Genomic DNA, 13,786 nt, shown 5'->3' on the forward strand with positions numbered 1-13,786 from the left:
TATTAAAGAGCACAGAAACAGTATGAAAAATTAGAATTAGAAACAGTGTGAAGAATATAAAGAAGAAAAAAAGAGATTAGAATAGAATAGAGGGCACATTTGGGTGAGCCAGTGTCGAGTGCTGCCACATTGTACTGCAGGAACCAACAAGCAGACAAGTGGCATTCTGAGATTCCCCTTGTGTCTTTTAAAAGTATTATAAGCTGCTTCATAAAGCATGATATAAATTTAAACAATAATGCTGGAAGTGGCATTAGGCGCCATAAAGCGCCTAAGTAGGTGCAGTTCATGTCAAAGATAGGCACCGGGAATTTAGGCCTTGAAAACCCTTGCCTATATTTCCAGTGTCTATCTTTGCTGGAGGCGCGATTCTTTAAATGGCACTGTCATGTGATTGGCACGTGATTGGTGACCGCTTTTAAGGCGGCTGCCAACATTGGCACTGTGGGAGAGTGTGGCGCAGTGGTTAAAGCTACAGTCTCAGCACCCTGAGGTTGTGGGTTCAAACCTACGCAGCTCCTTGTGACCCTGGGCAAGTCTCTTAATCTCCCCATTGCTTGAGTACCTGAATAAATTCATGGAAACTGTTCTGAACTCCCCTGGGAGAACGGTATAGAAAACTGAATAAATAAATGAATATATAAATTTAGAGAATCCAACAGTTAGGGGGAAATTCTGTAAACAGCACCTTAACTTAGGCGTCGGTCGGTGCCCTAACCGTGCCTAAGTTAAGAGGGAAATACCACTTGAAACACAACTTAAGCGATCATTCAAAGTGCCTACGGGTGCCTATACAAATGGTGCCAAAATCTTGCCTCTGGAGGCGCCTACCAGGCATGGCTATCGCCGAAAGTGGCTTTAAAGGGCTGTAAAGCACCTACATAGGCTCCAGAAATGTAGGCCTTGAAAACCAGAGGAGCGATTCTTTAAACGGCGCTTTAGCGTGATTGACACATGATCAGTGACCGCTTTTAAGGCGGCTGCCGACAACAGCGCCGTTTAGAGAATCCGGCAGTTAGTCTTTCTACTTATTCCTTCTGATTTGGCCTTTCATTAAGGGCCCATCGTGCATCTCTGTTTTCTGCCAAATAATAAGTGCTGCTTCTACATGTGACTACAAGAGGGCACTGTGCATCACACATGTAGGTTCAGATTCAGGAAATTTTATTGGTTTGATAATTTGAGACACTTGTTGCCAAAGTGGTTCACAAAGGAAATATTTTTCGAATGTTCTATGCAGCATCCTTACTCTTTGGAAATTGCTTCAAGTACAAAGTGTCCGCATATTTTTACATTGGCTTTTTCTGTGAGGAAAATATTAATTAATAGAAATAAAACAAAATGAGGAAAAGAAAATAAGACGACATCTTTTTTATTGGACTAATACATTTTTGATGTGCTGATACTATAAACGGGTTTTGGACGTATTTCTAAACGACCTAGGCCATCATAGTGCCGCTGAATAACCAAAGCTAAACGAGGCGTTTCGGGAGGAGTGTCGAGGGCAGGAGTTGGGCGGGATGTGGGCCGGCTTAGACTTAGTCGTACAGCATGCATAACCGAAAGTTATACAGCCGACGATCGACGGAACTTGGACGTTGTGACTTTGATCATGTAAAACATGGTCTAAGTCACAAAAACCCACCTAAGGTCACCAGATAAGCACTGCAAACACATAAAACAGACCCCCACACACTACCCCAGTGATCCCCCGACCCCCCACCCCCATAAAATATTAATCACACCTTTAAAATTCAGCCTCCAGACCATCATCACCTGGCCGCCTGACATAGGAAAGCCTAGTCGTCCAGCACAGAGGCAGCTTAAGTTGTCTTGGGGATGGGTTAGGGACTCATGGAAAGGAGGACCCATGCCCATAAGCCCCTGTAATCACTGCATTGATACTTAAACATGTGCACTCCCCTATACACCCCCAAAACCCTTTTGTACTAACATATAAGTGGCTCCTGCAGTTATAAGGGCTATTGGGGTGGTAAATTAGTGGGTCTAGGGGATTCTGGAGGTGGTTTGGGGGGCTCACCATGACCTATAAGGGAGCTGTAGTGAGGAGAAGACATGGCACCTTTTTTGTGAAGTTCACAGCAGTGCCCTGTAAGATACCCCACTATTTAGGTGCCATGTCTGGGTGTTCAGTCCATCACTTTGCAGACCCCTCCCACGTCCAACAGGGCTTGTTCTAGGCATTTTGGACTTGGACAAAAAGTTAGACAAAAATGTGGTATATAAAGATGGACGATTTAGTGACTTGGACGATCAGATCTCTAGGACGTATAATTAGACAATTTTCGAAAGTAAAAAAATTTTGGACGTATTTTTCGAAAATGTGTCCTAGGCTGTTTTTTACTTTGGACGACTTGCGTGTTGGACGTAAATGGACTTAGACGTCCCTTTTGATTATGCCCCTCCACATCTCTTTCTTAAGATCAGAAATTTAGAAATGAGCAATTGATGACCTTTATTAGAATATATAAGTGAAACATGAAAGCAGGATAGTTACCCTGGAAAATGCACCCCTTTTGGATGCCCACTCTCTCTGACCTCCATGGTTGTGAAAAGTTGTGGCTCACCACAGTCTACAATTTCAGGGAGTACATACAGAGCTGGATTAAGGCCTAGGCAAACTAGGTGCGTGCCTCAGGCCCAAAAGTCTAGACAGGGTTCTAGGCGATATGCTGAGGACTCAGAAGCCCTGGATTGCCAATTGTCTGGATTTATAAAGGATTCTTATCATGTGTCTCCATAGCACAGTAGTCAGCTTCATTCACCTTCTACCATCAAACACTATATAAAGCATACAATATAATCCTAACGTTCTCTACTAGTCTAATATCCTTAGTACCTTAATAGGGTTTAATTAATCAGCTCAATAATAAGATGCAAACAGTAGTCTAGCAGCAAGAAGGATGCTATCCATATGTGATTGGAGCAATCGGTCATCGCTCATCACTTTTCCACCTCCAGACACTTCTGGTCTTCTTTCCTCACTCACACAACTCACACACTTCTAAAACTCGACCAGGCTCTTCCAAGCACTTCCTGCTATCTGGAGTGATGTTGCAAAAGAAATCTGTAGCAGCATTTAATTTTTGAAAGGGTGATTTTGATAAAATGAGGAAAATGATTAAAAAGAAACTAAAAGGACCTGTAGCAAAGGTTAGGACTGTAAACCAGGCATGGATGTTATTTAAAAATACCATTGTGGAAGCCCAGACCAGATGTATTCCACATATTAACAAAGGTAGAAAGAAAAGAAAATATGAGCCAGCATGGTTAAAAGGTGACGTGAAAGAGGCTATTAGAATAAAAAAAAATTATTTAAAGAATGGAAAAAAGATCCAAATGAAGACAATAAGAGACATAAGCACTGGCAAGCTAGATGCAAAACAGTGATAAAGAAGGCTAACAAAGAATATGAAGAGAAACTTGCCAAGAGGCAACAACTCATAGTAACAATTTGTTTAGGTACATCAGAAACAGAAAACCTGTGAAGGAATCCGTGAGACGGTTGGATGATCAAGAAGCAAACGGGGCACACAGGGAGGATAAGGCAGTAGCGGAGAGACTGAATGACTGAAAGAGATCTCGATGAACCTGGAAGACATACTAAGCCAAAGTTAAAAGAGTGATAAATCACCTGGGCCAGATGGTATACATCTTAGGGTAATGAAAGAACTCCAACATGAAATTGCTAATCTGCTGTTATTGATCTGTAACCTGTCGCTAAAATCATCTGTAGTAGCTGAAGATTGGAGTGTGGCCAATATCCAGGAGAGACCCAGGAAATTACAGACCGGTAAGCCTGACTTCAGTGCAGGGCAAAATAGTGGAAACAATTATAAAAAATAAAATTGTAGAACACTTAGACAAATATGATTTAATGAGTCAGAGTCAGCATAGGTTCAGCCAAGGGAGGTCTTGCCTCACCAATTTGCTTGAATTCTTTGAAGGTATGAATAAACATGTAGATAATGGTGAGTGTATCTAGATTTTCAGAAAGCTTTTGACAAAGTTCTTCATGAGAGGCTCCTGACAAAATTAGTCATGGAATAGGAGGCACTGTTCAGTTGTGGATTAGGAATTGGTTATTGGACAGAAAACAGAGAGTAGGATTAAATGGCCATGTTTCTCAGTGGAGGAGGGTATATAGTGAAGTTCCACAGGGATTTGTACTGGGACCAGTGCTCTTTTATTTATAAATGATCTGGAAATTGGAATGATGAGTGAGGTGATTAAATTTTCAGATAACACTAAACTGTTCAAAGTTATTAAAACACATGCAGGCAGACCTAAGGAAATTGAAAGACTATGCATCCAAATCGCAGATGAAACTTATTGTGAACAAATGCAAAGTGATGTACATTGGGAAGAGTAACCCAAATCATAGTAAGGAAGTTCTTCTTCACCCAGAGAGTGGTAGAAATCTGGAACGCTCTTCCAGAAGCTGTTATAGAGGAAAGCACCCTCCAGGGATTCAAGAAAAGGCTAGATAAGTTCCTGCTGAACCAGAACGTACGCAGGTAAGGCTGTACTCAAATGGGACACTGGTCTTTGAACTAAGGGCCGCTGCGTGAGCAGACTGCTGGGCAAGATGGACCACTGGTCTGACCCAGCAGTGGCAATTCTTATGTTCTTATAGTTACCAGATGCTAGGGTCCACCTTGGGGGTCAAAGCCCAAGAAAAAGATCTGGGTATCATTGTAGACAATATGCTTAAACGTCCGCCCAATGTGTGGTGGCAGCCAAAAAACCAAACAAGATGCTAGGAACTATTAGAAAAGGGATGGTAAACAAGACTAAGAATGTTATAATTCCTCTGTATCGCTCCATGTTGCAACCTCACCATGAATATTGCATTCAATTCTGGTTGCTTTATCTCACAAAAGATATAGTGGAACTAGAAAAGGTTCAAAGAAGAACAAAAGAATAAAGGGGATGGAACTCCTTTTGTATGAGGAAAGACTAAAGAGGTTAGGGCTCTTCAGCTTGGAAAAGAGATGAGATTGAAGTCTACAAAATCCTGGATACAACTGGATTAATTTTTTTACTCCATCAAAAATTACAAAGATAAGAGCAATTAAAGTAGCCAGTTTTAAAAAAGGTTTGGACAGGGAGAAGCCACAGCTTGTCCTGGTAGCATGGACTGTTGCTACTATTTGGTATTTTGGCAGGCACTTGTGACTTGCATTGGCCACTGTGAAGACAGGAAATTGGGCTAGATGGACCATTGATCTAACCCAGTAAGGTTACTTTTATGTTTCTGTCCACCATGCCTCTCCTTAGCTGGGGAGTACTAGGATTCACCACATAGTCGGGGTGAGAAGCTAATCAGTTTATCAGAATTGTCCAGGGTCACCCAAAGATCCTGTGGAGACTTAGATTCTTCTTCCTTGGGCCTCTTTCAGGCCTGAAAGAATCATTTTCTTTTCTGGAAGTTTTATTAAAAGTTCTTTGTCTTATGCAAAGCAGTATGGAAATGATATTTTCAGCAAATCTGTTGGGCACTAATCAGTCATTCCCAATGTTCAGGGAATACTGTCATCCCTGCCACTTCTTCTGTAGCCTTCCCTGTTTAGGTACCACCTCCAAAGGCAGGGTCCCCATTACTAGGGTTACTAGACATCCGGGAAAACCCAAACATGTCCTATTTTTAGAGGACTGTCAGAGTGCCTGGAGGGATTTCCAAAACCCAGCAGTTGTCCAGTTTTTGGAAGTCCCCGACCTCAGGGCCACGTTTGGAGGGAGTTCAATGCAATGACATCATACACATATTCACATACATTTAACATCATTGTGTCACGTCCCCAAGCTTGGGAATGGGGCAGGACCAGATGTCCTCTTTTTTCTTATATTTCTTGCTTATATTTCTGTGTCATATAAATAGAGCCTACCTTAGAAAATGTGGCCTGAACTTCCCTTTGAAAATCTGCTGTTATGCTAAATGAAGGGACATTTTTAGCCTAGGGGATTTACCCAGTTAGCTATGAAGTTTCCTGGGCAAACTTCTTTGAACACTGTCCTAGCACTACCTTCTCCCTGTCTATATCCTTTCATAAACACCAAAGAACATTAATTTTTTTTTAATTTGCTGCTTCCATTTGTGAACCTTGCTCACACAAAAAACTTGGTTCATAGACAACCCTGCGAAAGACAAAGGCGCGTGCCGACAACTGAGCGCAAGACGGAGGCGCGCGCCGAAGAAAATTACAATTTTTAGGGGCTCCGATGGGGGGTTTTGTTGGGAAACCCCCCCAGTTTACTTAATAGAGATCGCGTCGGCGTTGTGGGGGGTTTGGGGGGTTGTAACCCTCCACATTTTATTATAAACTTAACTTTTTCCCTAAAAACTGGGAAAAAGTGAAGTTTTCAGTAAAATGTGGGGGGTTACAACCCCCCAAACCCCCCACAACGCCCCCACAACGCGGCGCGATCTCTATTAAGTAAAGTGGAGGGTTCCCCCACCACGCCCCCCCCGTCGGAGCCCTAAAAACAGTAATTTTCTGCGGTGTGCACCTCCACGCTGCGCTCAATTGTCTGCGCGCACCTTTGTCCCGGCGCGCTTTTGACCTGACACCCAAAACTTTGTAAATATTAACCTTAATTACACTGGACCTTGGCATCTCTACTTTGTACCAGTGGCAATGGAAGGTGAAAAAGACTTGCACAATTTCTTTTGGTTCTTGGCTTACTGCTGCAGAGCTGACTAGATACCCAGTTCCAGGAGGGAAACATTTTGGACAATTCAGTGATTGAACTTACATCCCAAATCCGTGTGCTATTTGTAGTTCCTGATACTACCAAATGAAATCAGTGCTTTATTAGGATTACCAGATTTTACTTTAGTAAAATCCGGACACCTAGACCATCCCAGGCCTGCCCAGTTCCATCCATCCCCACTCTGTTACGCCCCCAAACCCGCCCTAGCCCCGCCCCCACTGCCTGCTCTCGTCAGGCAAAAGGGCATCCGTGCATGTGATTTCGAGGAAACTTTTCAAAACCTAGGCAAAATACTGGGTTTTGAAAAGCTGTCTGGACTCGAAAAGGAGGATATGTCCTAGTAATCCTATGCTTTATGTCGTACAATGCACCAGGATAGAGTTGCCCAAATCCAGGTCTAGTCCAGAATCTCCCTTCTGGAACTGGGTACGTTAGCAGCTCTCCGGCTCTAACCAATAAGCCTTTCCATTTGAGGCATGTGTTTGGAGGTTCCTCCTCACTTACAAAGTATTACTACCTCCGTGCTCATAGATAAGCTCTGCACTTTCCCTGCTACTTCAGGAGAAATGAAATGTTGGGGGAGGGAGAGGGCCAGGGTGAAAAAAATGTAAATCAGGGAGAGGGGGAAGGAGAAATCCTGGTAAGGGAGCCCACAAATATATGTTTGCTTAGGGCCCAATACAGTGTTAATCTGGCTCTTAAGTGCATGAGTTCATCAGGGGTCGGGTGCCAATACAATACATTCAGGGGTTGGGCACCAATACAATTCATCCCTTTTCCTCTGTTCTTCAGTGCTCCTCTCCCTTCCTCCTTTTCCAGACATGGTGCCCCAGGTGGAAGTCCAATTTATCTACTGGTATAGATCAGTGTTTTTCAACCTTTTTTGGGCAAAGGCACACTTGTTTCATGAAAAAAATCACGAGGCACACCACCATTAGAAAATGTTAAAAAATTTAACTCTGTGCCTATATTGACTATATATAAAGTAATTCTCTTGAATAGGAATCAAATAAACACAAAGAAAGTATTTTATAATTACTTTATTATGAAATATTAAGTAAACAGAATAGTGAAAAATTATAAAATACTTTATTCAGTGCAAAACCTGGGCCTGTTTGGCTGAACACAAAGCTGATATTCTGGCTGGAATCTTGACGCTCATAGGCTCCCTGCGCTAAAAACCACTATTGCGGTTTAGTAAAAGGTGACCATATTGTAAAATATAGACAGCAGATATAAATTCAGAACTGTGCATAGTAAGTGAAGGGAAGTTTTCATCTCTGGGAATTTACCCAGTTAACTATTAAGTTATTTGGGCAAATTCCTTTGAAAACTGTGGTAATACTGCCTCCACTTTGCTAAATTTAAAATAAAATCATTTTTCCTACCTTGTCTGGTGATTTCTGGTTGCACTTTCTTCTTCTGACTGTGCATCCAATCTTTCTTCCCTTCTATCAGCCTGTATGCTTTCTCTCCTCCACACCTCATTCCCTCCCCCAACTTTTTCTTCCTCTCTCCCTGACCTTTCTTTCTTTTTTTCTGTTTCTCTTCTTTCCTTCTGTTTCCCTGCCTGCCCACTTTCTTTCTTTCTCCCTGCCGTTCCCCAAGCCACTGCCACTGCCGCTGCCATCGGGGAACAGGACCCACCAATGGATAACAGGCCCCAAAGCCGACACCGACGCATGCTCTCCCTGCTTCGGGCCGATCAGTCTTCCTTTCCCCGACGTCAATTCTGCAATCGGAGAGGAAGTTCCGCCCAGCCAGGCAGCGATTGGCTGGCCTGAACTTCCTCTCCGACTGCAGAATTGGCGTCGGGGAGAAGAAGACTTATCGGCTCGATAGATTAGATCGCCAAGACAAAGTGAGTCCTGGGTGATCGACTCACTTTGCCTTGGCGAGCTACTGGCGCCCCTGCCTTAGAACACTGCCTAGGACCCTGGGGGAGCCCGGGCCCCCTGTCAGCTCCAGGCCCCTGAATGCAGGACTGGTAGTACTGCCCTGATGGCGGCCCTGCGGCACACCAGGCAACATCTCGCGGCACACTAGTGTGCCGCGGAACAGCGGTTGAAAAACACTGGTATAGATGATTCTGATTAAAGTAACAGTCCTTGGCCAGGGACCATGCACTAGGCCTTTGTCCTGAACTTTACAATCATGGGTTCTAAATCTAGCCAATAAGCATCACCATTATGTAATGATCACCCATTATGTAGCTGATCACCCAGCGTTGCCCGGTGTTCCGCCACTTATTTCTGTCAGATGGGATGATCAGTGACACTCAGAAAAGCACACAGACAATATAAAAACATAGACAATAACCCTTTATTATATATATATATGAATATAAGAATAAAATAGCTTCACCGTGATCCCAGGCAACTACCATCCTTCACAATTGGGAATCCCTGCAATTGATAGGTGGGTGGACCAAAGAAGACAGTCCCATGGTTGCAACGTCGTGGATTCTAATGTTAGGGGCAAAGTCCCGTTCTTATATAGGGTGAAAACTGCTGAGTTCATAGTTATCCAAGCAGATCCTGCAGTAACCAGCGTCCTTCTTCGGTTCTTTGTTTTGGCAACACCCAGGTCACTGAGGTCAGGATAGCAGATAAGCAGACTTGTTGCAGAAACCAGCTGTCTTCACTCGGACACCTGGTCAACCTGGTTTTACTATCCTTTTGTTCTTTGTTATGGCAACACCCAGGTCACTGAGGTCAGGATAGCAGATAAGCAGACTTGTTGCAGAAACCAGCTGTCTTCACTCGGACACCTGGTCAACCTGGTTTTACTGTCCTTTTGCTCTTTGTTTTGGCAGCACCCAGGTCACTGAGGTCAGGATATCAGATAAGCAGACTTGAGGAGACATATCACGTAGTATGCTGAGTTTCAGTTACCCCCTGGCCATAGGCATAACACCCGGATATCCCAATCTCAGCAGCAAGAATGGCCCTCTCTATGGGGCTGAACTTGGACTTAAACGGCATCAGGAGTGTCTCAGCGAGCCCGAAAACTATGGATTAGACACTTATCTTTCATATTTTGTAGTCAGACCTCACGCTGCTGTACTGTCTCTGAAGCTCTAGATGTAACAGCTCTCTTTCATATCCTGTAGTCGGGCCTTATGCTGTTGGACTGTCTCTGAAGCTCTAGATCAGGTATCTCAAAGTCCTTCCTTAAGGGCCGCAATCCAGTCGGGTTTTCAGGATTTCCCCAATGAATATGCATTGAAAGCAGTGCATGCACATAGATCTCATGCATATTCATTGGGAAAATCCTGAAAACACGACTGGATTGCGGCCCTCAAGGAGGGACTTTGAGACCCCCTGCTATAGATGTAGCTGTTGGAAACTTGCCTTATGTTTCCTTGGAGGCATTGTTACAGCAGTGATAACACAGAACAGTACGACATCATTCCCCAGCCTTCACACAGTATTTTTTCCCAGATAGTAATTGATATGTATACCAAGTTTGGTTGAAATCTGTCCATGCATTTTGGAGTTATGCTGGAACATACATACATACGGAAAGGAAAATGGATCGCAAGGGAAACCAACAAGAAAACAAATCCATCGAGACTTAAACTGTATGTACACTAATGCAAGAAGCCTGACAAACAAAATGGGGGAACTAGAAACCAGGGCCAAAGATGAGAACCTAGACATCATAGCAATCACGGAAACATGGTGGAACGAGGACAACAAATGGGACACAGTACTACCAGGGTACAAGCTCTACCGAAGAGACAGGACACATCAGAAAGGAGGAGGAATAGCACTTTATGTAACGGATACAATTCAATCGATCAGAGTGGACACACCAACAATTAATGAACAACTGGAATCAATATGGGTTAAAATACCAGGAAGAAAGGGAACCGAGATAAAGATGGGGCTGTACTACCGCCCGCCCGGACAAACAGAAGCAATAGATGAAGAACTGAGAGCTGAGTTGAGGCGAGAATGTAAAAACGCTAACACCATAGTTATGGGAGATTTCAACTACCCAGGGATAGACTGGAGCCATGGAGTTTCCAATTGTTCAAAGGAATTGGAGTTCCTAGAGGCTGTAGGGGACTGTTACTTGGAACAGCTCGTCAAAGAACCAACGAGAGGGGCAGCTATTCTGGATTTAATCCTTAATGGGCTGAGAGGACCTGCCCAAGAAGTGGAAGTAGCGGGACCTTTAGGGAACAGTGACCACAACACGATCCAATTCAAAGTGGAACTAAGTATGCCAAAGGGGAAGAGAACCACTGTAACAATGTTCAACTTCAAGAAAGGGAACTATGATGCCATGAGACACATGGTAAAGAGAAAACTCAAGAACAGCACCAGAAAGGCACTGACGGTGGACCAAGCCTGGACCCTTTTTAAGGACACAGTGAACGAGGCGCAAAGCCGATATATACCCAGATTTAGAAAAGGGGGCAGAAAGAATCAAGCAAAGGACCCAGCATGGTTAACAAGAGAAGTTAAGAATGTGGTAGGAGATAAGAAAAAATCCTTCAGGACATGGAAAAAGGATAAAACTGAGGAAAATTGGAAAAAGCACAGGAAGCACCAAAAAGAATGCCACCGCGTAGTCAGAACAGCAAAGAGAGAATATGAAGAGAAACTTGCAAAAGAGGCACGGAACTTTAAACCTTTCTTTCGATATGTGAAAGGGAAACAGCCGGCGAGGGAGGAAGTGGGACCCCTGGATGAGGGGGATAGGAAAGGAGTGGTAAAGGAGGAAAAGGAAGTGGCGGACAGATTAAACACGTTCTTCTCGTCGGTCTTCACAAAAGAGGACACATCCAATGTTCCGGAACCGGAAAAATTCTTCAAGGGGGACCAAGAGAAAATATTATCGTGCATGGAGGTAAGCCTCGAAGACGTACTCAAACAGATAGATAGGCTAAAAACTGACAAATCGCCAGGCCCGGACGGAATTCACCCAAGAATACTAAGAGAACTTAGAAACGAAATAGCGGAGTTACTGCAACAGATTTGTAACCTATCCCTGAAAACAGGGGTAATACCGGAAGACTGGAGGATAGCAAATGTTACACCTATCTTCAAGAAAGGAACCAGAGGCGACCCGGGGAATTATAGACCGGTCAGCTTGACCTCAGTTCCGGGGAAGATGGCCGAATCATTGATCAAGAACAGTATCAGTGAGCACATAGAAAAAAATAAGCTGATGAGAACAAGCCAGCATGGTTTCTGTACTGGAAGATCCTGCCAAACGAACCTACTGCACTTCTTCGAGGGGATAAGCGGACATTTGGACAAAGGTGACCCCATAGATATAGTATACCTAGACTTCCAGAAAGCCTTCGACAAGGTACCTCATGAGCGCCTTCTAAGGAAACTGTGGAACCACGGGGTGGAAGGGGACATACACAGATGGATCAAAAACTGGTTGGCAAACAGGAAACAGAGGGTAGGAGTAAAGGGACACTATTCTGACTGGAAAGGGGTCACAAGTAGCGTCCCACAAGGGTCAGTGCTGGGACCGCTGCTATTCAATATATTTATTAATGACTTGGAAACAGGGACAAAGTGTGAAGTTATAAAATTTGCGGATGACACAAAACTCTCCGGTAAGGTTAGATCTGTAGAGGAATGTAAAAAACTCCAAAGGGATCTGGACAAACTGAGTGAGTGGGCAGATAAATGGCAGATGAGTTTTAATGTGGAGAAATGTAAAGTTATGCACATAGGGAAAGGGAACCTGATGTACAACTACATGATGGGGGGGATGACATTGGGAAAAGGCAACCTAGAAAAGGACTTGGGGGTTTTGGTGGATAAAACAATGAAACCGGCAGCACAATGCGCAGCGGCCTCAAAAAAGGCGAACAGAATGTTGGGCATTATCAAAAAAGGTATCACTACCAGAACCAAGGAAGTTATCCTCCCGCTGTACAGGGCAATGGTGCGACCGCATCTGGAGTACTGCGTCCAGTACTGGTCGCCGTACCTAAAGAAAGATATGGCGATACTCGAGAGGGTCCAGAGAAGAGCGACAAAAATGATAAAGGGCATGGAAAACCTCTCGTATGCTGAGAAGCTGGAGAAGTTGGGGCTCTTTTCCCTAGAAAAGAGGAGACTTAGAGGGGATATGATAGAAACTTATAAGATCATGAAGGGTATAGTGAAGGTAGAGAGAGACAGATTTTTCAGACTGGCGGGGGCAACAAGAACTAGAGGACACTCAAAAAAAATTGAAGGGAGATAGTTTTAGAACAAATGCTAGGAAGTTCTTCTTTACCCAGAGGGTGGTGGACACCTGGAATGCGCTTCCAGAGGGGGTGGTTGAGCAGAGTACGGTTTTGGGTTTCAAAAAGGGATTGGACGAATTCCTGAAGGGTAAGGGAATCCAGGGGTACAATTAGAGGGTTACTATACAAGACAAAATGCTCTTGAGTAATAGATCACTACAGGTCATTGACCTGGGGGGCCGCCGCGGGAGCGGACTGCTGGGCATGATGGACCTATGGTCTGACTCGGCAGAGGCCATGCTTATGTGCTTATGTGCTTATGTGCATACATCCAATTTTATCTATATAGATTAGGACTTCATTCTCTCCAGGAGTTGTAAGCACTCCCTCTGTAGCCTCACCCTCAGCTTCACTTCTTTTTCCCATGAAAGGAGGAGAGTAAATTTCCAAGGGTTCTTCAATTTACCCATGTGGAATCTCTTTGAAATTTTCTACATCGTGCCCAGTAATGAAGGGAATTTGCTGTTGTTGTTATTGAGGTGACACAAAGCACTGCTCTGCATCCGTTACTGTCACAATAATGCCAGAGATCCTGGGGTCCCTTCAGTGCATTTTCCTAAAACTTATTGGGGTGGGAATTGATAATATTATCTGTGGCATATTCTTTCATTAGGGTTGAGCTCACCCTGTATTGCCCCCTCCTCACAGCTGCAAAGCTGCCAAGATGCACAAATCAAGGAGGGAGATTTTAAGTGAGTTTCCTTCCTTGCAGCCATGCTCACTCCCTATTAATAAGAGACTGACGCTGTTCTCTTCCCTCTCTCTATTCCTTTCTTCACCAGTGAC

General features: G+C 44.0%; 1 protein-coding gene across 2 annotated transcripts in view; it reads left to right on the forward strand.

The window, feature by feature from the left end:
- Positions 1-13,786, forward strand: part of JAK3 (Janus kinase 3) — a 138,665-nt gene that overhangs the window by 59,452 nt on the left and 65,427 nt on the right. The gene's annotated exons all lie outside the window — the stretch shown is intronic.

The sequence above is a fragment of the Geotrypetes seraphini genome, chromosome 8, assembly GCF_902459505.1.
Source record: "Geotrypetes seraphini chromosome 8, aGeoSer1.1, whole genome shotgun sequence".
In the NCBI taxonomy this organism is placed as follows: Eukaryota; Metazoa; Chordata; class Amphibia; order Gymnophiona; family Dermophiidae; genus Geotrypetes; species Geotrypetes seraphini.